The sequence below is a fragment of the Oncorhynchus tshawytscha genome, linkage group LG15 (assembly GCF_018296145.1).
Source record: "Oncorhynchus tshawytscha isolate Ot180627B linkage group LG15, Otsh_v2.0, whole genome shotgun sequence".
In the NCBI taxonomy this organism is placed as follows: Eukaryota; Metazoa; Chordata; class Actinopteri; order Salmoniformes; family Salmonidae; genus Oncorhynchus; species Oncorhynchus tshawytscha.
The window spans coordinates 15,966,935-15,991,426 of record NC_056443.1 but is presented as its reverse complement, the minus strand read 5'-3'; the positions used below and the strand labels follow the sequence as shown (position 1 = coordinate 15,991,426).

Here is a 24,492-nt window from a genome sequence, read left to right as displayed (position 1 = left end):
GTAGGCCGTCAACGTAAATAAGAATTTGTTCTTAACATTTATTTTAACTAGGAAAGACAGTTATACAAAATAGGAAGTAAGTCTGTTATACCCAGACCTCTGATTGTGAGAGACATTGGCTAGCAGTCTGCTACAGTCTTAGAGGTTGCTGGGCTAACACAAGCTTAGCTTCATGCTAAATAGCTAGCTACCCTATATGTATCCAGCTAGATGCTAATACAGAGAAAGACAGGGCAAAAGTCTGCTAAATATATGCTAACCACCCACTAATACACCAGTCTGCTACAGTCTCGTTGCTAGGCAAACGTTACAGGTTAATTAGCTAGCCTCTGCAAATATAGCTATGAACACATAGAGAGAGAGAGACAGGGCATGAGTCTGTTAGCTATCTACTCCCCACTTTCTGAGAGAGACATGGTCTGGCTAACACAGGGGTTGATTAGTCAGACAGCTTAACAGAAATATTTAGATAGGCAGGGTTAAAACATTGAATGAAATAAATCCAAAGATTGTGTCACTACATAAAATTATATTCATATCGAAAATGTATTTCTATCATTTCAATTGCTACCACAAGAAGAGAGAGAGAGCGTTGACTGCCTTTGAACTGCCCCGATTCCACAGTTTCAAGTAGTCCCAACTCTTTGATGCGTGTGTTTGTTGACGCTCACAGGAGAGTTCCATTGTATGGGTCATTATCCTGAGATGGAATTACGACTGCACTTCAAGCCACTAATACTAAACCAAAATTATGCAAAATACTATCCGTCCCCCCATTGACTCGTGCAAGTTCCATGGTATGAGTCATTACACAGAAATGAAATTACGACTGCACTTCAAGCCGCTAATCCTAAACCCAAATTACTGTATGCACACTACCACCCTCCCTCCCCCTTTTTTGGAAGATGGGTTTGGTGGAGGCGTTGCCATGGTTTCCTTTGAAGTCCTCCAACTTTGGCTTCAAATAAAAAGTGAGGGGCAGCAGAGAGCGAGAGAAAGGGAAAAAGGAGGGTGGGAGAAAGAGGGGGTAGAATGAGATAAAGTACAGAACGAGAGAGAGAGGTAGGTAGAGAAAGAGAGAGCGTGAGAGAGCTTGCACAAGGCAAGGAGAACAAGGCCGTGTCCTGTCGTTGTGTTACGACACAGAGGGAGACACAGGTCAGGTGAGGGATTACCAAACAGTCACTGTAAAAGTACTGTGAATAAAACATGGCCATAGGAACACACTACAGCATCTGATGTCATACTGTAGGTTCATAACATGGAGAGGAGATGCAGAGGGCTGCCCTGGAAGACACACACATACAAAATAGCTTTTGTCCTCATGGGCATATATACAGTTGAAGTCGGAAGGTTACATAGGCCTTAGACAAATACTTTTAAACCAGTGGTTCTTAACCTTGTTGGAGGTACTGAACCCCACCAGTTTCATATTCGCATTCACCGAACCCTTCTTAATTGGAAAAATAAAATATGATTTTTTCAAATTCAAAACATAGGTATATATTTTACTGGTGCACAAAATGAACCGTGCATCAACATCACTGTGTTCAAAGAACAAAATCATCAAAACATGATTTTCACACAAAAACAAAAACATAATAATTCATATTTACTGCAAATCAGTGTGACTTCTGCTGTTGCCTTTCAGAGACCAGTTCAGAAATGCGCGGCTTCACCTTGGCAAGTGCCACTCTCATGTCATTTTCGCAACAAAGTCTGTTCCTTTTCTTGGTTTTTATGTCCAGCATCCTCAAAGGATTGCTCGCAAAGATATGTTGTAACAAATGGTATGAAAATCTCCAGAGCTTTCTTAGCAATAACAGGGTACGTTACCATTTGTTGACACCAAAACGTTGAAAGCGTTGTTGTTCTGAAGAGTTGCTGTTGAACCTGGCTCTGCTGAATTTCAATGATTTCATCGAGGTACTCATCATTGACATCTGTTGTTTCAACACTAAACGTGAACGGCTGTCTCACCCATGCTGGATATGACTCTCTTGTAGGGAAGTATCCGTCGAGAGACTTTGCAAGCTCATCTAAGGGCGTGGCAATTGCTTGCTTCAGTTCCGCGGGTACAGAAATGTCTCCGATTCCAGATACATCTTCGATCTTACTTACACAGTCGTCCAGCAGGGGAAAGTTTCAGAAGTTATCGTTCTCTGTTCATCGTTTCCATAACGGTAGCTTTTTTTGAAAAGCCTTCAGGTTTTCCTCCGCTTCGATGATGTTGACTCCACCGCCCTGCATCTTTTGATTGAGATGATTGAGAGCTTCGAAGATATCAGCCATGTACGCTAAAATGAGAATGAACTCAGAATTTTTGAAGCAATCTGCATGGCAATGTTGGTACTCTTGCAAAAACAGGGCTAATTCCACACACATGGCAAAAACACGATTCAGCACCTGTCCCCGGGATAACCACAGAATGTTAGAATGGTACAGAAGTACCTCGAATTCAGAGCCCATTTCTTTACACAGCTCACTGAAGATGCGGTGCCTCAGAGCACTAGTTCACACATAGTTCACGCATTCCACTACAATTTTTAATACTTCTGCCAGTTTTGAGGCAAGGTTTTTGTTGCCAACGCATGCCTGTGCAGAATACAATGCGTAACAATGATGTGTGGTGCATCGGCTTTCACTAGCGCACCAAAACCAGACTTTCTTCCCAGCATGACTGGAGCTCCATCCGAACAAACTGCAGAAACCATATCCCACGAAAGATTGTTGTCTTTGAAGAAGTCATCCACAAGTTTCTTCACATCGGCTGCCTTAGTTGTTGTTGTAAGAGGCTTACAAAATAAAATAAAATCTTCCTTTATCACGTCGTCTTTCACATAGCGCACGAATACAGCAAGCTGGCTTAGATTGGAAACGTCTGTGGTCTCCTCGAGTTGAAGGCTGAATTTTGCCGGGCTTGAAATCAGATCTGCAACTACTTGAGCCAAGATGTCTTTGCTCATGTCCTCTATTCTGTCGCTGATGGTGTCATTTGAAAGAGGAATTTGGGATAACTTAACTTCAGCCTCTTTTCCCAGCATGATATTCGCCATCTTCAACACACCTGGTTTTATGAGTGTTTCACCAATGGTGTGTGGCTTGCCCTGCTTTGCGATCAGGTAAGCAAGTTTGTACGATGCTGTGAGGATCGGTTTGTTGATGGGTACAAAGCCGAGAACAGGCAGAGTAGCCTTTTAATCGAATCTGGCTCTCTTCACCATGGGTTCAGCGAGCGTTGTGTTCTTGTATTTTCCATCTCCATGCAGCTTAAGGAAGTGTTCTCTTAGTTTTGCCGGTGCTAGACTAGAATTGCTCAACTTGGCATTGCAAATCATGTAGTTAGGACGCTGACTCCCATCACGTTCCGTTATACATGTGAATCCATATTGTACATATTTGTTCGACCACTTTCTTTTTTTGCTCGACATAGTACGTCTGAAGGGATTAAAATATTAAGAAAGAAATCACAAGACGTACCATCACGACAGTCACAAGTCGACTACTGAGTGCACCAAATTCCCTGCAGCACAGATAGGCCAAGCGATGTAGCGTGATCACCTGCAGCCAATGATGGCCAAGCGGGGCGTGTTATCACGAATCATATGAGTCGGATGTGTGTCTTGACCTCCGCCGAACCCCTGAGACTGACTCACCGAACCCCTGGGGTTCGATCGAACCCAGGTTAAGAACGACAGTTTTAAACTCAGTTTTTCACAATTCCTGACATTTAATCCTGGTAAAAATTCCCTGTCTTAGGTCAGTTAGGATCACCACTTTATTTTAAGAATGTGAAATGTCAGAATAATAGCAGAGGAAGATTTATTTCAGCTTTTTATTTCTTTCATCACATTCCCAGTGGGTCAGAAGTTTACATACACCCAATTAGTATTTGGTAGCGTTGCCTTTAAATTGTTTCACTTGGGTCAAACGTTCCGGGCAGCCTTCCACAAGCTTCCACAATAAGTTGGGTGAATTTTGGCCCATTCCTCCTGACAGAGCTGGTGTAACGGAGTCAGGTTTGTAGGCCTCCTTGCTCGCACACTTTTTTTCAGTTCTGCCAAAACTATAGTTTGTTAACAAGAAATTTGTGGAGTGGTCGAAAAACTAGTTTTAATGACCCCAACCTAAGTGTGTAAAGTTCCGACTTCAACTGTATGGAAAATGTCCCCACAAGGGATAATTTTCCTTGTTTTACACTCCTTGTGGGGACTTTAGAGTACACACAAAATCTCTCAATACCAGTATACAAGGGAATAGTGACCACAGTCAATAGGCCTAGTGAGAGAGAGATGAACAGAGAGAGTGTTTGTTAACAAGAAATTTGTGTGTAACATGCTGACCCCAATGGTTGTTGTGTGTGTAGTTCCTTGTTTTACAATCCCTCCCTTTCTGACCCCGGCCCGTCAGAGATGGTTGTGTGTGTGTAGTTCCCCTCCCTTTCTGACCCCGGCCGTCAGAGACTATTAAATGTGTTGCCCTCAACACAATCGCAAAAAGTCATCCATACCCATGTGACACTCTTTCCAATCCACCTAAAAACAGACACTCTCTGGGACCAGGGCAGAAACTCTCCACACACACACACGCACACGATGCAAAGAGTTAAACAATATCAGAGAGAGTTAGGCAAACTGAATTTAAGATGTTGTAATGGGTGCCATGTTGGCACCTGATAGGACATTGAGTTTCTCACCGTAATGATTAAAGTTAAGGCGGGAAAAGGGTCAACTGATCCTAGATCAGCCATATTAGTAATGTGGACTAATGAAGTCATTGTTAGATCATTGTCTAAGGCCAGTTTTTCTCCATAACTGTACAAGTTAAGATTGCCTGTGGATCAGCTTAACAGATGCTAAGCACATATGGATAGAGATAGATGACATGGATCTGCAGTAGATCAATAACTTGATTGCTCATTCCATAATCACTTCATTGACTCCACATTTGAATGCTAACACAGCCCTTAGCAATGATCACCCGGGCAATGCACAGCCTGATCGAGGACGCGAGTGAGAATATCGCTGAGTTAGCGTGACTGCCCCAAGCATCTGTGTGTGTGAGCATGCATGTGTGCATGACAGCAGACTGCATGTGTGTATAAAGTTAACAAAAACCTGTTTATTTCACGACAGATCCAGTAATGCTTTTCCCCTCCCCTCCATAAGGCTTTCTGACCTGTGTGTTGAACTCTGTATAACTCTGACTCTTTTGTTGTGACATTCTTTGTCAGTCGGGGGATGCAAAGTGCAAGCCAGGCCACTCTATTGAATAGTGGCTTTAGTACAGTGGCTGATACATGATACAATAACACAGCAATCAGCCAGCTACATACCAGCCATAGTGAGGTACTAATACAATCACTAAGTTGGCCCGTCTCGTTGTATAGTTGCTGAGTACAGTGGCATCTGGGATGAATGAGTTAATGGATCACTAGTCTGTAGTAGAGGTCGGCCGATTAATCGGAATGGCTGATTAATTAGGGCCGACTTCAAGATTTCATAACAATCGGAAATCGGTATTTTGCGGTGCCGATTTTGCAGATGTATTATTTTTATTTTTTTAACCTTTATTTAACTAGGCAAGTCAGTTAAGAACACATTCTTATCTTCAATGCCGGCCTAGGAATGGTGGGTGAACTGCCTTGTTCAGGGGCAGAACGAAAGATTTTCACATTGTCAGTTCGGGGGATCCAATCTTGCAGCCTAACAGTTAACTAGTCCACCGCTATAACCACCTGCCTCTCGTTGCGCTCCACAAGGAGACTGCCTGTTACGCGAATGCAGTAGAAGCCAAGGTAAGTTGCTAGCTAGCATTAAACTTATCTTATAAAAAACAATCAATCAATCATAATCACTAGTTATAACTACACATGGTTGATGATATTACTAGTTTATCTAGCGTGTCCTGCGTTGCATATAATCGATGCGGTGCGTATTGTTGCTCCAACGTGTACCTAACCATAAACACCAATGCCTTTCTTAAAATCAATACACAGAAGTACAGTGGGGCAAAAAAGTATTTAGTCAGCCACCAATTGTGCAAGTTCCCCCACTTAAAAAGATGAGAGAGGCCTGTAATTTTCATCATAGGTACACTTCAACTATGACAGACAAAATGAGAAAAAAAATCCAGAAAATCACACTGTAGGATTTTTATGAATTTATTTGCAAATTATGGTGGAAAATAAATCACCTACAAACAAGCAAGATTTCTGGCTCTCACAGACCTGTAACTTCTTCTTTAAGAGGCTCCTTGTCATGCCCTGGTCTAAGTATTTTGTGTTTTTCTTCATGTATTGGGTCAGGCCAGGGTGTGGCATGGGGTTTTTGTATTGTGGTGTGTTTTGTCTTGGGGTTTTGGTGTGTATGTATTTGGATTGTAGCTAGTGGGGTTATCTAGCAAAGTCTATGGCTGTCTGGAGTGGTTCTCAATCAGAGGCAGGTGTTTATCGTTGTCTCTGATTGGGAACCATATTTAGGCAGCCATATTCTTTGAGTTTGTCGTGGGTGATTGTCCTTAGTGTCCTTGTTCCTATCTTTGTTAGTTTTCACAAGTATAGGCTGTTTCGGTTTTCGTTTCGTTATTTACATTCTTTGTTTTGTAGAGTTTGTGTTACTTCGTGTTTACGTTATTCATTAAACATGGATCGCAATCTACACGCTGCATTTTGGTCCGACTCTCCTTCACACCTAGAAAACCGTAACACTCCTCTGTCCTCCACTCATTACCTGTATTAATGGCACCTGTTTGAACTTGTTATCAGTACAAAAGACACCTGTCCACAACCTCAAACAGTCACACTCCAAACTCCACTATGGCCAAGACCAAAGAGCTGTCAAAGGACACCAGAAACAAAATTATAGACCTGCACCAGGCTGGAAAGACAATCTGCAATAGGTAAGCAGCTTGGTTTGAAGAAATCAACTGTGGGAGCAATTATTAGGAAATGGAAGACATACAAGACCACAGATAATCTCCCTCGATCTGGGGCTCCACGCAAGATCTCACCCTGTGGAGTCAAAATGATTACAAGAACGGTGAGCAAAAATCCCAGAACCACACGGGGGGACCTAGTGAATGACCTGCAGAGAGCTGGGACCAAAGTAACAAAACCTACCATCAGTAACACACTACGCCGCCAGGGACTCAAATCCTGCAGTGCCAGACGTGTCCCCCTGCTTAAGCCAGTACATGTCCAGGCCAGTCTGAAGTTTGCTAGAGAGCATTTGGATGATCCAGAAGAAGATTGGGAGAATGTCATGAAACGTGGCTGGGTCTTTCAGCATGAAAATGATCCCAAACACACCGCCCGGGCAACGAAGGAGTGGCCTCGTAAGAAGCATTTCAAGGTCCTGGAGTGGCCTAGCCAGTCTCCAGATCTCAACCCCATAGAAAATCTTTGGAGGGAGTTGAATGTCCGTGTTGCCCAGCAACAGCCCCAAAACATCACTGCTCTAGAGGATATCTGCATGGAGGAATGGGCCAAAATACCAGCAACAGTGTGTGAAAACCTTGTGAAGACTATCAAAAAACATTTGACCTCTGTCATTGCCAACAAAGGGTAGATAACAAAGTATTGAGATAAACTTTTGTTATTGACCAAATACTTATTTTCCACCATAATTTGCAAATAAATTCATTCAAAATCCTACAATGTGATTTTCTGGATTTTTTTTCTCATTTTGTCTGTCATAGTTGAAGTGTACCTATGATGAAAATTACAAGCCTCTCTCATCTTTTTAAGTGGGAGAACTTGCACAATTGGTGGCTGACTAAATACTTTTTTGCCCCACTATATATTTTTAAACCTGCATATTCAGCTAAAAGAAATCCAGGTTAGCAGGCAATATTAACCAGGTGAAATTGTGTCTCTTCTCTTGCGTTCACTGCACGCAGAGTCAGGGTATATGCAACATTCTGGGCAGCCTGGCTCATTGTGAACTAATTTGCCAGAATTGTACATAATTATGACATAACATTGAAGGTTGTGCAATACAAGAATATTTAGACTTAGGGACGTCACCCGTTAAAATACCGAACGGTTCCGTATTTCACTGAAATAACTGTTTTGTTTCAAAATGATAGTTTCCAGATTTGACCATATTAATGACCAAAGGTTCGTATTTCTCTGTGTTATGTTATAATTAAGTCTATGATTTGATATTTGATAGAGCAGTCTGACTGAGCGGTGGTAGGCAGCAGCAGGCTCATAAGCATTCATTCAAACTGCACTTTCGTGCGTTTTGCCAGCAGCTCTTCGCAAGCACAGCACTGTTTATGACTTCAAGCCTATCAGCCTAACGGCTGGTGTAACCGATGTGAAATGGCTAGCTAGTTAGCAGGGTGTGCGCTAATAGCGTTTCAAACGTCACTCGCTCTGAGACTTGGAGTAGTTATTCCCCTTGCTCTGCTTTTGTGGAGTGATGGGTAACGCTGCTTCGAGGGTGGCTGTTGTCGATGTGTTACTGGTTCAAGCCCAGGTAGGGGTGAGGAGAGGGACGGAAGCTATACTGTTACACTGGCAATACTATAGTGCCTATAAGAACATCCAATAGTCAAAGGTATATGAAATACAAATGGTATAGAGAAAAATAGTCCTATAAATACTATATTAACTACAACCTAAAACCTCTTACCTTGGAATATTGAAGTCGCATGTTAAAAGGAACCACCAACTTTCATATGTTCTCATGTTCTGAGCAAGGAATTCAAACGTTAGCTTTTATACACGGCAAATATTGCACTTTTACTTCTCCAACACTTTGTTTTTGCATTATTTAAACATGTTTCATTATTTAGTTGAGGCTAAATAGATTTTTATTGATGTATTATATTAAGTTACAATAAGTGTTCATTCAGTATTGTTGTAATTGTCATTATTACAAATGAATAAAAGTACATTTAAAAAATAAATAAAAAATAGGCCGATTAATCTGTATCGTTTTTTTTTGGTCCTCCAATAATCGGCATTGGCGGTGAAAAATCATTATCGATCGACCTCTAGTCCGTCGTGAGATAAAACAGGTTATTATTTCAATTTGCACACTGTTACCTAACATGCACAAATACACTACTGCCTAGCAAAACCGTATCATATCGTACAGTAGCTAATGGATTCAACAGGAGAAGAGTAAAATACTCCTCAAAAGAACTGGCCATGTTTCTTTTCAATTGCCAGGACTCTTGAAAAATAGTTTCAAATCTCAACATACTTCCTGGTTAAACAAAGGTAAAGTACTCCCATTGCCTGTGAGGATACAGTAGCCCACCTATCAGTGTGTCTGGAAAAAACGTTAGCTTTCTAGACCAGAGTTGAGAGTTCTAGGGTGTTCTAGTCAAAAAGTACTAAACTACACAGGATTAGCCCTGGTAAAATGTAGCACACTAAATAGGGAATAATAGGGTACAATTTGTACAACTAAAGAAACAGATCAGTTACGGAACACAATACTACAGAGAGCACTTCTGGAATTCTCATCACAGACATTCTTATTCTAACAGACTGGGCCTAAGACCACAACACACAGGTTAAACATTCTCTCTGCTGCTGCTAAGTTCTGCAGGGGTACAACAGAGTGGTCGGTTCACAAACCAATCTACTCAACAATGCACAACGTTTGGTTAGATACAAGTAGATGATGTAGCCTATGATATTATGCAGTGTATTTACCTGACTCACTGTTGAGAGAAATTAGGGGTGTGTGAAATGCTAAAATGTGGTGTCCTAATACAAGATTACTAGAGTATGCGAAATAGTTACAGATAGAAAGAGCAAGAGGGAGAGTGAGAGAACGAGAGAGCATTAGTAGGCAGTCTGATAGGAACATTGCTGACGGATGAGGGAAAAGGAACAAAAAACTGACTGTCCAACTCTGACCTCACCTGATCTCCATCCCAGAAATATTGGATCACACACACACACGTTTTTCCCTATCCTCGTGGGGACCTAAAATGTATTTCCATTCAAAATCCAATTTTCCCTATCCCCTAAACCTAACAAGTAAACCTAGCCCAAACCTAACTCCTAACCCTTAACCTAACCAACTTTAAAATAGCCTTTGTCCTCATGGGGGCGTGGGAAATGTCCCCACAAGGGAGAATTTTCCATGTTTTACTGTCCTTGTGGAGACTTTTGGGGGATTTTATGCACCCACAAGGATAGAAGAACAAGACCACACACACTCACTCTAATTCCCTCTTTTTCTGCCCGTATCAGTGTGTTGATTGGCCTCTTTAGAACTGTAGTAGGCCTAACAACACTATAAAACACACTAGCTGTCTATATCTGAACTGCCATATTTCCTAAGTCACAGGCTACATTGAGCTTGCATTAGTACTGGCTTGGTATTTTATTCTGCTGCTAAATGAACTTCCATAAAATACCACAAAAAAGACAGAATGGCTACCACCAAACTAGGGTTGCAAAGGGTTAGAAAGTTTCTGGGAAATTTCTGGAAATTTTCCATGGGAGGTTAAGCCCGGGATTTTTGCTCAAAACTCATCAAAGAAAGTTAGCTTATAACAGTGAACCTTGTTTGTGGGATACACATAAGGCAATTCTAGGTCTTGTGGCATATTTTGGTTAAACTATCCCAAATTCAATGGAATTGCAAACCTCTGCATGCACAGTGCATTCTTCCATCACATGTACAGCTGATTTTCAAGATGTTGCACACTAATGTGATTCTATTGAGCCCACACTACTACACTGTCTGAGCCAAGGACTACATGCTTTCTGGTAAGTTTTGATTACAATACTGGGTGGGGTGATTTTATATGACATACAGTGGGGCAAAAAAGTATTTAGTCAGCCACCAATTGTGCAAGTTCTCCCACTTAAAAAGATGAGAGGCCTGTAATTTTCATCATAGGTACACTTCAACTATGACAGACAAAATGAGAAGAAAAAAAATACAGAAAATCACATTGTAGGATTTTTAATTAATTTATTTGCAAATTATGGTGGAAAATAAGTATTTGGTCACCTACAAACAAGCAAGATTTCTGGCTCTCACAGACCTGTAACTTCTTCTTTAAGAGGCTCCTATGTCCTCAACTCGTTACCTGTATTAATGGCACCTGTTTGAACTTGTTATCAGTATAAAAGACACCTGTCCACAACCTCAAACAGTCACACTCCAAACTCCACTATGGCAAAGACCAAAGAGCTGTCAAAGGACACCAGAAACAAAATTGTAGACCTGCACCAGGCTGGGAAGATCTCCCCCCATGCGGTCAAAATGATCACAAGAACTGTGAGCAAAAATCCCAGAACCACACAGGGGGACCTATTGAATGACCTGCAGAGAGCTGGGACCAAAGTAACAAAGCCTACAATCAGTAACACACTACGCTGCCAGGAACTCAAATCCTGCAGTGCCAGACGTGTCCCCCTGCTTAAGCCAGTACATGTCCAGGCCCGTCTGTAGTTTGCTAGAGAGCATTTGGATGATCCAGAAGAAGATTGGGAGAATGACATATGGTCAGATGAAACCAAAATATAACTTTTTGGTAAAAACTCAACTCGTCGTGTCTGGAGGACAAAGAATGCTGAGTTGCATCCAAAGAACACCATACCTACTGTGAAGCATGGGGGTGGAAACATCATGCTTTGGGGCTGTTTTTCTGCAAAGGGACCAGGATGACTGATTTGTGTAAAGGAAAGAATGAATGGGGCCATGTATCGTGAGATTTTGAGTGAAAACCTCCTTCCAGCAGCAAGGGCATTGAAGATGAAACGTGGCTGGGTCTTTCAGCAGGACAATGATCCCAAACACACCGCCCGGGCAACGACGGAGTGGCTTCGTAAGAAGCATTTCAAGGTCCTGGAGTGGCCTAGCCAGTCTCCAGATCTCAACCCCATAGAAAATCTTTGGAGGGAGTTGAAAGTCTGTGTTGCCCAGCAACAGCCCCAAAACATCACTGCTCTAGAGGAGATCTGCATGGAGGAATGGGCCAAAATACCAGCAACAGTGTGTGAAAACCTTGTGAAGACTTACAGAAAACGTTTGACCTCTGTCATTGCCAACAAAGGGTAAATAAAAGTATTGAGATAAACTTTTGTTATTGACCAAATACTTATTTTCCACCATAATTTGCAAATAAATTCATAAAAAATCTTACAAATGTGATTTTCTGGATTTTTTTTCTCATTTTGTCTGTCATAGTTGAAGTGTACCTATGATATAAATTACAGGCCTCTCTCATCTTTTTAAGTGGGAGAACTTGCACAATTGGTGGCTGACTAAATACTTTTTTGCCCCACTGTACATACATTTTTGTTAACTAATAAATAGTAGCCTACAGCAAAGTGTGTTTAAATCATTTCCAACTTGTTAATAATTTCTGCAAGTTAGCAAAAACTAACACGTGGGTTTTAGCTGGCTTGAGCCTGCTAACTGAGGAGTGTTAATTCACCTGTTCCAAATATGTTTAATTTTAAAACATGTATCTTACAAAGGAGTTGTTTAATCTTACTGCTTAACTATTTATCTGTACATGGAATTGTATTTGTTTTTACTCAGTGGTTTTCCTAATCTTTACAGGAAAATGCCACGGGCACTATCTGCTGTGTGGAGACATTTCACTGCAGCTAATGCAGAAGGAAAAGCTGTGTACATTTCTAAATAGTGTGCCAAATCATATGTGAAGAATGCAACAAAGATGTAGAATCCTCTGGCCAAGTGCCTACATTTCCCTCAGGTTGCTTGTTGTGAGCCTCTGACAAAAGTCCCTCTACTTCTATTCGAGGTGAAAAGTATGAATCAGACACCTTATCAGTAGCAACAGCTCATGGTTTTTTGACACAATGGAGGAACATAGTCAGAGAAATGCTGATGAATGACTTGCTCGAGCTGTGTATGCAACTGGTTCACCTCTGATGCTCACAGGCAGTGTATAGGAAGAGATTTCTGAATGTTCTTCCCCCAGCATACACTCCTCCAACCAGACATGCTTTATCTACTCATTTGCTGGATGCATAGTTCAACATAGTTCAAGTGAAGGTCAAGCAAATGATAGAGAAAGCAGACTGTATTACAATCATCTCTGATGGGTGGTTGAATGTGCGTGGGCAAGGAATAATTAACTACATCATCTCCACCCCTCAACCAGTGTTCTACAAGAGCACAGGCACAAGGGACAACAGACACACTTGTCTCTACATTGCAGATGAGCTGAAGGCAGTCATCAATGACCTTAGACCACTGAAGGTATTTGCACTGGTGACAGAGAATGCTGCGAACATGAAGGCTGCTTGGTCTAAAGTAGAGTCCTGCCCTCACATCACACCCATTGGTTGCGCTGCTCATGCACTGAATCTGCTCATCAAATACATCATGGCACTGAAAACATTGGATACACTCTACAAGAGAGCCAAGGAAATGGTATGTGAAGGGTCATCAAGTTATAGCAGCAATCTACCTCACCAAGTAAAGTGAGAAGAATAATAGCACCACATTGAAGCTGCCCAACAGCACCCGTTGGGGTGGTGTTGTCATCATGTTTGACAGTCCTCTGAAGGGGAAGGAGTCTCTCCAAGAAATGGCCATATGACAGTCTGCCGATATGGACAGCTCCATCAAGAGGATCCTCCTAGATGTATTTTGGCCGAGAGTGGTAAGTTGCCTGAAACCTATAGAAGTAGCCATTGCACGGATTGAGGGAGACAATGCCATTCTGTCTGATGTTCAGACTCTGCTTGCAGATGTAAGAGAAGAAATCTGTACTGCCCTTCCCACTTCACTGTTGCTCCAAAGCAGAGGAAACTGCAGTTCTGAAATACATCAAAAAGCATGAAGACCTCTGCCTGAAGCCCATACACACCGCAGCGTACATGCTGGACTCCAAATATGCTGGCAAGAGCATCCGGTCTGCTGCAGAGATCAATGGTGTCATCACTACAGTGTCTCACCACCTTGGCCTGGATGAGGGCAAGGTTCTTGGCAGTCTGGCGAAGTATGCTTCCAAGCAAGGATGTTGGGATGGAGATGCAATATGGCAGTCAACATATCTCATCAGCCATCTGGTAAAAGGGACTTTGTGGATCTGAGGCTCTTTCCCCTGTTGCCTCCATCATCCTCCAAATCCAACCAACATCAGCCGCCTCAGTGCGCTACTGGTCCTTGTTTGGGAACACACACACCAAAGCAAGCAACAGGCTGACCAATACAAGGGTTGAAAAATTGGTGACCATCTGGGCAAATTTGAGGCTTTTTCAACAAGGTTAGAAGGTGAGTGGGGATGAGGCCTCAGAGTCTGATGTTCAATAGGTGGACATTGAGGAAGCCTGAGAGGAAGACAGTCTAGAAACTAAAGCTTTGGTTATCATTTCACAGATGTGTTGAAAACGTTTTGGGGAGATGCGATGGATCACTGGGGATCATTCCATGTTCCCTTTCTTTTGTTGTTCAGTGAAATCATCCCATGTGAAGAGTCACCTCATTTAATTGAAGTTCAATTCATAACTAAATTATTTATGTTTTATGTCTATTGGAAGGATTGAATCATTTGCAATAATGTAGAAGGTTTGTGTCTCCATATGATATGGTAAATATATTAAATGCAAAAAACATCTACATGGCATTATTATTAATTTGCATATGTTTCCATTAATTACAATGTATTCCCATGGAAAGTTTCCACCTCTGAATATTCCCGAAAATGTGAAACCCTACACCCAACACTACTAAGTTGTTTTCAACTTACTGTAGCTGGGAAACCCAGTCCCCAGAAAATGGGCCTCTTGACCATATGTGCACCCTGTGCTAACATGTACCCCCTACTGAAAATGCATCGACCCCCCCATTTTAAATGCATTGACTATGAACTTCAGAGTACAATACCTGAGCTGATCCACATAATACGACATTTTACTATAGAATACTACAGTACTTACTATAGAATTCTGTAGTAAATTAAAGTATATACTATACACTGTAGTATCCCTCGATCATATGTAGTACTTAGTATAGAATGTTATAGTATACTGTAGAACACTGAACGAAATACAGAAATGTCCAAAAAAAAAACCTCTACAGTTCACAAAAAAAATGTTACTTATAGTAAATACTACAGTATTTAATTTGCATATGCCCTGCCCATTCCCCTCCCCCATATACCAATTTGTGGCACTCATAAGAAACCTACATGCCAAGTATAGACCATATATTGTGTTCTATACAGGTTATAGTAAAAAAGCAATTGCTCTAAACTCTCCATTCATAACCTTTAGGTTATGGAAAATGTGCTATTTTTGCATTTCTCTATTAGGTTTCCTCAAAGTAAAAGTCCCCAATTTTATTGTCAAATACAACACACACACACAAAAAAAGAAAAAAACAGAATACTACATTCTGAAAAATCGCTACAGTAATTTATATAATATATACACGAGTCTTTTTTACTACAGTATTAGTACTATAGTAAACTGTAAATACTACAGTATATGTAGTCCACAAAAACATAGTGAATACTACAGTAAAGTCAGCAAAAACAGGGGCAGTTCCTCTTGCTGCTCCGTAGGCGCGTACCATGGTCTTGTAGTGGTTGCGAGCCTCGACTGGAAACCAGTAGAATGTGCAGAGGAGCGCAGTGACATTGCAGAACTTGGGACGGTTGAACAACAGGCTACAGTGTTCTGGAGAAGTTGCAGGGGTTTGATGGCACAAGCGGGGGGCCCAGCCAACAGTGAGTTGCAGTAGTCCAGACGGGAGATGACAAGTGCCTGGGTTAGGAATTGCGCCACTTCCTATGTGAGCGAGACACTGCTTTGATTTTTGCAGAGTGTCATGCCAAGGTTCTTTGCACTCAGGGAAGGGGACACTGGAGTTGTCAACCATGATGGAGAGGTCTTGGAGAGGGCAGGCCTTCCTCGGGAGGAAGAACAGCGCCGTCTTGTTGAGGTCAAGCTTGAGGTGGTGGGCCGACATCCAAGCTGAGATATCTGCCAGGCACGCAGAGATGCGTGTCGCCACCTGGGTGTCAGAAGGGGGGGGGGAGGAGAAATGTAGTTGAGTGTCATCCGCATAGCAATGATAGGAGAGACCATGTGAGGATATGACAGAGCCGAGTGACTTGGTTTATACAGAGAAGAGGACCTCACTAGAACCGAGATCTGGGGGACACCAGTAGTGAGAGTACGTGGTACAGACACAGATCCTCTCCACAACACCTGGTAGGACTCGTTTGCCAGGTAGGATGCAATCAAAAAGTGTGCAGAGCCTGAGAAGCCCAGCCCTGAGAAGGTGCAGAGGAGGATCTGATGGTTCATGGTGTCGAAGGCAGTTGATAGAGCTAGGAGGATAAGAACAGAGGAGAGAGAGTCAGCTTAGGCAGTGTGGAGAGCCTTCGTGACACAGAGGAGAGGAGTCTCGGTTGAGTGACCCGTCTTGAAGCCTGACTGGTTAGGGTCAAGAAGATTGTTCTGAGGGAGATAGCGAGAGTTGTTCAGAGACATCACGTTTTGGAAAACAAAGAAGAGATACTGGTCTGTCATTTTTTATATCAGAGGGGTGCATTGGTTTCTTGAGGATGGGAACGACTCTGGCAATTCTAAAGTCAGAGGGGATGAGTTGATGAGGGAAGTGAGGTCTCCAGAGATGGTCTGGAGAAGGGAGGAGGGGATGGGGTCAAGCGGGAAAGTTGTCGGGCTGCTGGACCTCACTAGTTGCAGAATTTCATCTGGAGAGAGAGGGGAGATATATGTCAAGGCGTAGGGTAGTTCTGAGTGAGTAGGACCAGTGGACTCAATAGGCTGTGTGAATGAGTAGTGGATGTCGTCAACTTGTTTGACAAAGTCGCTGGCAACGAGGAGGTGGAGGATTAACAAGGTGGAAGAGAGATTCCTAGGGTTAGAGGCAGAAGCGTGAAATTTAGAGTGATCGAAAGTTGCTTTAGCAGGGAATACAGAGGAAGATAATGTAGAGGAGGGAGTGAAAGGAAGAGTGTTTCCAATTCACAATCCAACAACAAAAACCCTAGTCATTGCACAGCTGAAAAGGGAAGCTATCTATAATAATAAACTTTTGTCATAGCCTACGAATAGGACCAAGAGTTTCACCTGACCAGGTCATGAGATCTGGGGCCTGGAGTTTTTCCTTGAAAGACATGAACTTTGCCACACCATTTTTGAACCTGTTGTTCCACCTCTGCTGAGGTGTCGGACTAGACGATAGTTGCTATCCCTTTGAGAGCTGCGATTGGTTTCCCGAAATTCTGGGGTAGGGCTTAGCAAAGGGTCAATTGTTTAATAACTGTCTTCAACTGTTACAAGGCTAATACTGTAACCAAAGATAACCTAGTGAGCACCAGACATTGAAAATAAGCCTTTTCAAAATATTTTGAAACAAAAAGGTGTATTTTCAACACCTTGTGCTCATAGTGAAGGATATCCTCTAACAATTCAGATATTTGAGTTCCAGTTCAAGCGTTCTCTCTGCAGGTTTACAAAATGTCTACCAATTTAATGAGATAATATCAAGCCGTTTTGAAGCCCTTTCACTCACACAAATGTCATAATCATGAACCTATAATTACACAAATCAGGCGTCCGTTTACACTAAATAAGCTTTAACTCCCTAATCTCTTGAAAAGGTTATTCAAGCTGTGCTCAGGAGAAGCCGCCGGCAAAACAGTGGTTAAATGTTACAAAGCACTAGTTAGTCTACACAACAATAAAAACATTAATAAAACAAGGTACCCACAAAAACAACATTCTACAACAGAATGTTTGACACATTGTTAAACTTTATTTGGACAGCATGCGATAACAACAGCAGCGGTCGGTCTGGTAAAGGTTGTTGACAGTGAGTCAGGCTCTACCGAGAATAATCTGTTACACTAAACCCTTGAACCAAGCTGGTGATACACTACTAGTGTAGCCTATGCCCCTACTGGCACCTTCTCCCCGAACCAGTACCTGTGCTTGAATACTTATTCAGGGCATACAAGTCTAGTCTGTTCTAGACTTCAACGATGGCCAGTTGTTTTGGACAGGAGTGCGGGCAGGACGGCAGGCTGTCAAATCCACTGTACTACTGTAGTAGCCTAAACTAAAGTCTATATCTTAGGATATCGGCCTGTATAACGTCAATATTTGTTACCACGCACAATAATATATCAATTCAGAAAGAAAGAATCTGAACAGTTCCGTGTCATGAACTGTAACGGTAAAATAACAATCAATGCAATAGGGAAACAGAACATGTCTGCCAATCAAATGATTGTCGGTTTCGGATTCCGATCTTCTTTTTTGAATTCATTGCATGATGAATCGGCCACAAATGTTAACATTTTCTCACGGATAAATACTTGCAGCGCAATACTGTTGCAAGGCAGGCAATCTGAATGACACACCCATGTTACGAATGCATGTCGACAAAACGTGCTATTTCCCTATTGTTGCTAATTTACCGTTAGACCACTGCTACACCGTCTGCTACGACAAGCAAAGCGGATTTTAAATCACCAGGTTTTAGCCTACCTGCCCTGTGCGCAGCTTCAAGTTATTTTCTACTCTGTCTTTTTCAGCCTTGTCTGCATTTCCGCAGGTCCATATCAGTGGTGACACAGCCGCCCAGTTGACTGCTGATGGGAGGAATGGATGGAGGAGAAGAGTGGAGGAAGAAGCCTCTGAAATCTGGGTCCCCAGTTCGTGCTCCGCATGTGTGGCGTTTCCAAGGCAGCGACTCAGCCTGTACTGCGAGCTGCATCAGATTCCAGAGACCTGTTAGTGCGCATGCGTGTCACTGAAAACCAAGATGAGCGGAGACTTGACGGACCTCGAGCGAGTTAACAGAGATGAGCAAGCGCTCCCTGCTTCTCTCGCGGTTACGTTTTACTGTACCGCGAGGTGCAATAAATATATTTGTGTTACTCCCTTCCTCTTTAGGCCTATTTACGAGGAATGTAAAGCAAGCCGAATACTCAAACTATAGCAGGGGAAGGCAACCTTGTTCCTGGAGTACTTCAGGATTTTGTTCAAACTAGGCACCACACCTGACCAACTGAGCTAATTGACCAGTTCAACGATTGCCTAAATTTAACACACCTGGTCTTCCAGGTCGGTTAGATAAAAAAACACGAAGTGCTTGCAGCACTCCACGACCAGGGTTGCCAACCCCTGCACTATTTTGATTTATTCCACCAGGTAGGCTAGTTGAGAACAAGTACTCATTTGCAACTGCGACCTGGCCAAGATAAAGCAAAGCAGTTCGACACATACAACAACACAGAGTTACACATGGAATAAGCAAACATATAATCAATAATACAGTAGGAAAAATATATATACAGCATGTGCAAATGAAGTAGGATAAGAGCGGTAAGGCAATAAATAGGCCATGGTGGTGAAGTAATTACAATATAGCAATTAAACACTGTAATGGTAGAATGTGCAGATGATGAATGTGCAAGTAGAGATACTGGGGTGCAAAGGAGCAGATAAATAAATAAATACAGTATGAGGTAGATTGGATGGGCTATTTACAGATGAGCTATGTACAGGTGTAGTGATCTGTGAGTTGCTCTGACAACTAGCTAGTGAGGGAGGTAAGAGTCTCCAGCTTTGGTGATTTTTGCAGTTTGTTCCAGTCATTGGCAGCAGAGAACTGGAAGGAGAGGTGGCCAAAGGAAGAATTGGCTTTGGGGGTGACCAGTGAGATATACCTGCTGGAGCGCGTGCTATGGGTGGGTGCTGCTAGGGTCACCAGTGAGCTGAGATAAGGCAGGGCTTTAACTAGCAAAGACTTGTAGATGACCTGGAGCCAGTGGGTTTGGCGACGAGTATGAAGCGAGGGCCAGCCAACGAGAGCATACAGGTCGCAGTGGTGGGTAGTATATGGGGCTTTGGTGACAAAACGGATGGCACTGTGATAGACTGCATCCAATTTGTTGAGTATTATCCTACCATTTCTACCGATCTGCTTGCACATTATCAGTTTCATTTAAATAATAATGTTTTAGTTTCTCAAAATAATTGTCATGAAAATCTGAATTAAAATGATAAAATCTAAAAGTACAAATTCAGCTAATGCAAGAGCACCAGCCTCTGCCATATGGACACATTGATACACTGGGATCCATTGGCGGCTAAATAAATGAGTGCGTGGAATTCAGTGATAGCCTATAGGCCAATGCAGCAGTAGGCCTATAACTTCCGTTGTCAACTAAGTAAAATGCATAGGCCTAAAACAGGCAAATAAAAAAAAGAAGGCCTAGAAAATATCCTGCTGAAAATGTAGGTTCTTTCAATGGCATTCATCTCTCTACTCTGCTGGTCTGCCTCCCTTTCTACAGTAGTATCTGGCATGAATTGAGCTATCACTAATGAAGTGCAATACTGTATCAAATCAATCAACTGGGTCTGACCTGAAGCTGTTGCTAGCTAACTTGCAACATTGTGTCAACTAGCCTATTCCAGGCCCTAAGTTTCTGGACAGACAGCTGTTTTTGTGCAAGGGAAAAATGGTAATGTATTTCACAACGTCTCCACAGGACATATGGAACAATCAGATCATGATATTTTGCTCTTTCACACCGAGGCGTGGTGATTATCGAGGCTGGGAGAGTGTTGGAAAGATTTTTTTCAAATATTGTGAGGAACTATTATAATTTGCAATGGATGTTTAAAAAAAATACTTTGTTGACTTACTGTGTGAGGTGAAGAAAAAATGACTGAAAAGCTCAGCTTATTAGTGATGGATGTGGTGAGCCAACACAATCAGAAATAAGACATTACCAAATAGGCACTTTCCTACATTTGCTTGCAGCAGGCCAGGTAGGTAGGCTTACTTCTATTATGCGTGCTCAGGCGTTCATGCACCCTCAACATTATCAGGATAGAGAAACCAGACATGCTCATTGCTCACAGGGAGCACTCCAAACAAAAGACCATGAAACATTTTACACATTTCAAAAATTATGGTTATGAAATATAACAAAACTTGTTTCTCACAAGTGTAGCAGGTTGTGAACTCTGCAAACATCACTTGAATATAATTGCTTTAAATCAGCCTGCACATGAGGGCTCTCTCACGGTCTTTCTCTCTAAATCAATTCCATTCAAATTGCGTCCAAAATTGATTGGCCTACACCTGTTCAAGATTTAAAGTATTTAGGCACCTCGACTTTTTTCACATTTTGTTATGTTACAGCCTTATTCTAAAACATATTTCTTTTAAAATTCCCTTATCAATCTACACACAATACCCCATATTGACAAAGCAAAAAAAAAAATGAATTAATTTTTGCTCATAACAAAACAAAATATAACATTTACTTAAGTACTCAGACCCTTTACTCAGTACTTTGTTGAAGCACATTTGGCAGCGATAACAGCCTTGATTCTTCTTGGGTATGACACTACAAACTTGGCACCCCTGTATTTGGGGAGTTTCTCCCAGTCTTCTCTGCAGATCCTCTCAAGCTCTGTCAGGTTGGATGGGGAAAGTTGCTGCACAGGTATTTTCAGATCTCACCAGAGATGTTCAATCGGGTTCAAGTCCGGGCTCTGGCTGGGCCATTCAAGGACATTCAGAGACTTGTCCCGAGCCCACTCCTGCGTTGTCTTGGCTGTGTGCTCAGGGTGGTTGTCCTGTTGGAAGGTGAACTTTCGCCCCAGTTGGAGGTCCTGAGCGCACTGGAGCAGATTTTCATTAAGAATCTCTCTGTACTTTGCGCCGTTCATCTTTGCCTCTATCCTGACTAGTTTTCCTGCCACTGAAAAACATCCCCACGGCATGATGCTGCCACCACCATGCTTCACCGTAGGGATGGTGCCAGGTTTCTTCCAGATGTGATGCTTGGCATTCAGGCCAAAGAGTTCAATCTTGGTTTCATCAGAACAAAGAATCTTGTTTCTCATGGTCTGAGAGTCTTTAGGTGTCTTTTGGCAAACTCCAAATGGACTGTAATGTGCCTTTTACTGAGGAGTGGCTTCCGTCTGGCAACTCTACCATAACGGCCTGATTGGTGGAGTGCTGCAGAGATGGTTGTCCTTGTTGGAAGGTTCTCCCATCTCCAGAGGATCTCTGGAGCTCTGCCAGAGTAACCATCGGGTTTTGGTCACCTCCCTGACCAATGCCCTTCTTCCCCGATTGCTCAGTTTGGCCGGGCAGCCAGCTCTAGGAAGAGTCTTGGTGGTTCCAAACTTCTTCCATTTAAAAGTGATGGAGGCCCCTGTGTTCTTGGGGACCTTCAATGCTGCATTTTTGTTTTGGTGCCCTTCCCCAGATCTGTGCCTCAACACAATTCTCTCTCAGAGCTCTACACACAAGTCCTTCGGCCTCATGGCTTTGTTTTTGCTCTGACATGCACTATCAACTGTGGGTATTTATGCTGCAGTATTTATGCTGCAGTAGTTTATGTGTGGGGGGATAGGGTCAGTTTGTTATATCTGGAGTACTTCTCCTATCCTATCCGGTGTCCTGTGTGAATTTAAGTATGCTCTCTCTAATTTTCTCTTTCTCTCTTTCTTTCTCTCTCTCGGAGGACCTGAGCCCTCGGACCATGCCTCAGGACTACCTGACATGATGACTCCTTGCTGTCCCCAGTCCACCTGGCCGTGCTGCTGCTCCAGTTTCAACTGTTCTGCCTGTGATTATTATTATTTGACCATGCTGGTCATTTATGAACATTTTAACATCTTGGCCATGTTCTGTTATAATCTCCACCCGGCACAGCCAGAAGAGGACTGGCCACCCCACATAGCCTGGTTCCTCTAGGTTTCTTCCTAGATTTTGGCCTTTCTAGGGAGTTTTTCTTAGCCACCGTGCTTCTACACCTGCATTGCTTGCTGTTTGGAGTTTTAGGCTGGGTTTCTGTACAGCACTTTGAGATATCAGCTGATGTACGAAGGCCTATATAAATACATTTGATTTGATTTGATATAGACAGGTGTGTGCCTTTCCAAATCATGTCCAATCAATTGAACTTACCACAGGTGGACACCAATCAAGTTACAAGATACATCTCAAGGGTGATCAATGGAAACAGGATGCACCTAAGCTCAATTTCGATTCTCATAGCAAAGGGTCTGAATACTTCTGTAAAGGTATTTCAGTTTTTTTTTTTTTTTAATAAATGTGAAAATATTTCTAAAAACCTATTTTTGCTGTGTCATTTTGGGGTAGATTGCTGAGGATTAAAAAAATAATGTAATCCATTTTAGAATAAGGCTGTAACGTAACAACATGAGGAAAAGGTCAAGGGGTCTGAATAATTTCTGAAGGCACTGTATATCATAGGCTATGTAGGCCTGTTGGATAACAGCACCATCATTTTGGATTTTGGGGGTTTGGGATCATAAAATGTCTTTAATGTAGGGCTCATCAGGCTCATGTAGCATCAGGCTTGAATTTTCACGCTGATCAAAGCTCTAATCAAATCCAGACATATTTATATGCTTTATATGCTTCAGAATGACAATCTGATTTTGGCGGGAATTAGAGGGTTACCTGGGAGAAAAGTGATTTATTCTGGGGATGGAGGGTTCTAAAATACTGGGAAAATATTGAACCCTATTAGTCACACCCCCTTCCCTACTTCTAGTCTCATCTTGTTAAATTCACTGACAGATGCAACTCAATAATCACTATGCCTATTGCCACATGCACTCTCCAAATTGTGGGCTTCCCGAATAGGGAAAAAAAATAAAGAAGCTAATGATCCTCGGTGGCTAAGACATTCTCTCTGGTGAATTATTTTGAACAATTTTATTTAGACATGAGTAATTAGTATGACAATCCATACTCTATTTTTTCAGACAGCATCAGACACATTGTCTAAACATACTGAGAAATAGTGTTTCGCTCACTTCTTTCTGTCGGGGCGCTTCTTTGTCAAGTAAATCAATATTTAAATATTTTATTTGGAGGGGCAAGGAGGTAAAGTAGGGCGGGCCAGGCCCCCTAAGTCCCGCCCATAAATGCCTGCCCTTGCTTTAGTATGCCGTTGTTCCTTTACATCGCCACAAAGTGGAGCTAATGCTTCATATTTGGAACATAGGGCTGGACTGTAAAGGATTGGAATTGGAACAATGCTGCTCTCTTCGGGCTCTTCAAGCGAAGTTCAGAGGCCTCCTCTGTTCCTAGCCCATTGTCACATCGATAATGAATCATTGCATGAACATTTTTCTCCTATATGAAAACACGCACTGCCTATATTGTGGGACCCACATACAATAAACACACTGTAACTAACTTTCAAAGGCACTAACAAGTTTAGTCTGGCGTCAATCAAACAAACAATAATTCAAAAGGGAGACTTCACTCAATGACACTACACATTTTATAATGGCATTCACATGGTCTATAATTATCCTTTAACTAATGTTCAAAGCCACAAACAGTTGTTTAAGCTTAGATTTATCTGAAATATGTCTGTTGCTGTCCTTGATGCTGACATAAGGAAAGCTTAACAGTAGGCTCCATCCATCCTTCATCTATCCATCCATCCACCCATCCATCAAGCAGAAGGGAGACTGTGCACAGA

The 24,492-nt window shown here is 42.2% G+C and overlaps 1 protein-coding gene across 1 annotated transcript in view; it reads right to left on the bottom strand.

The window, feature by feature from the left end:
* Positions 1–18,985, bottom strand: part of zgc:109889 (uncharacterized protein LOC553542 homolog) — a 52,714-nt gene extending 33,729 nt beyond the window's left edge. Inside the window, 1 exon segment of the mRNA XM_042298182.1 lies at positions 18,485–18,985. The gene's annotated coding sequence lies outside the window, so the exon portion shown is untranslated.
* Positions 18,986–24,492: the final 5,507 nt, after the last annotated feature.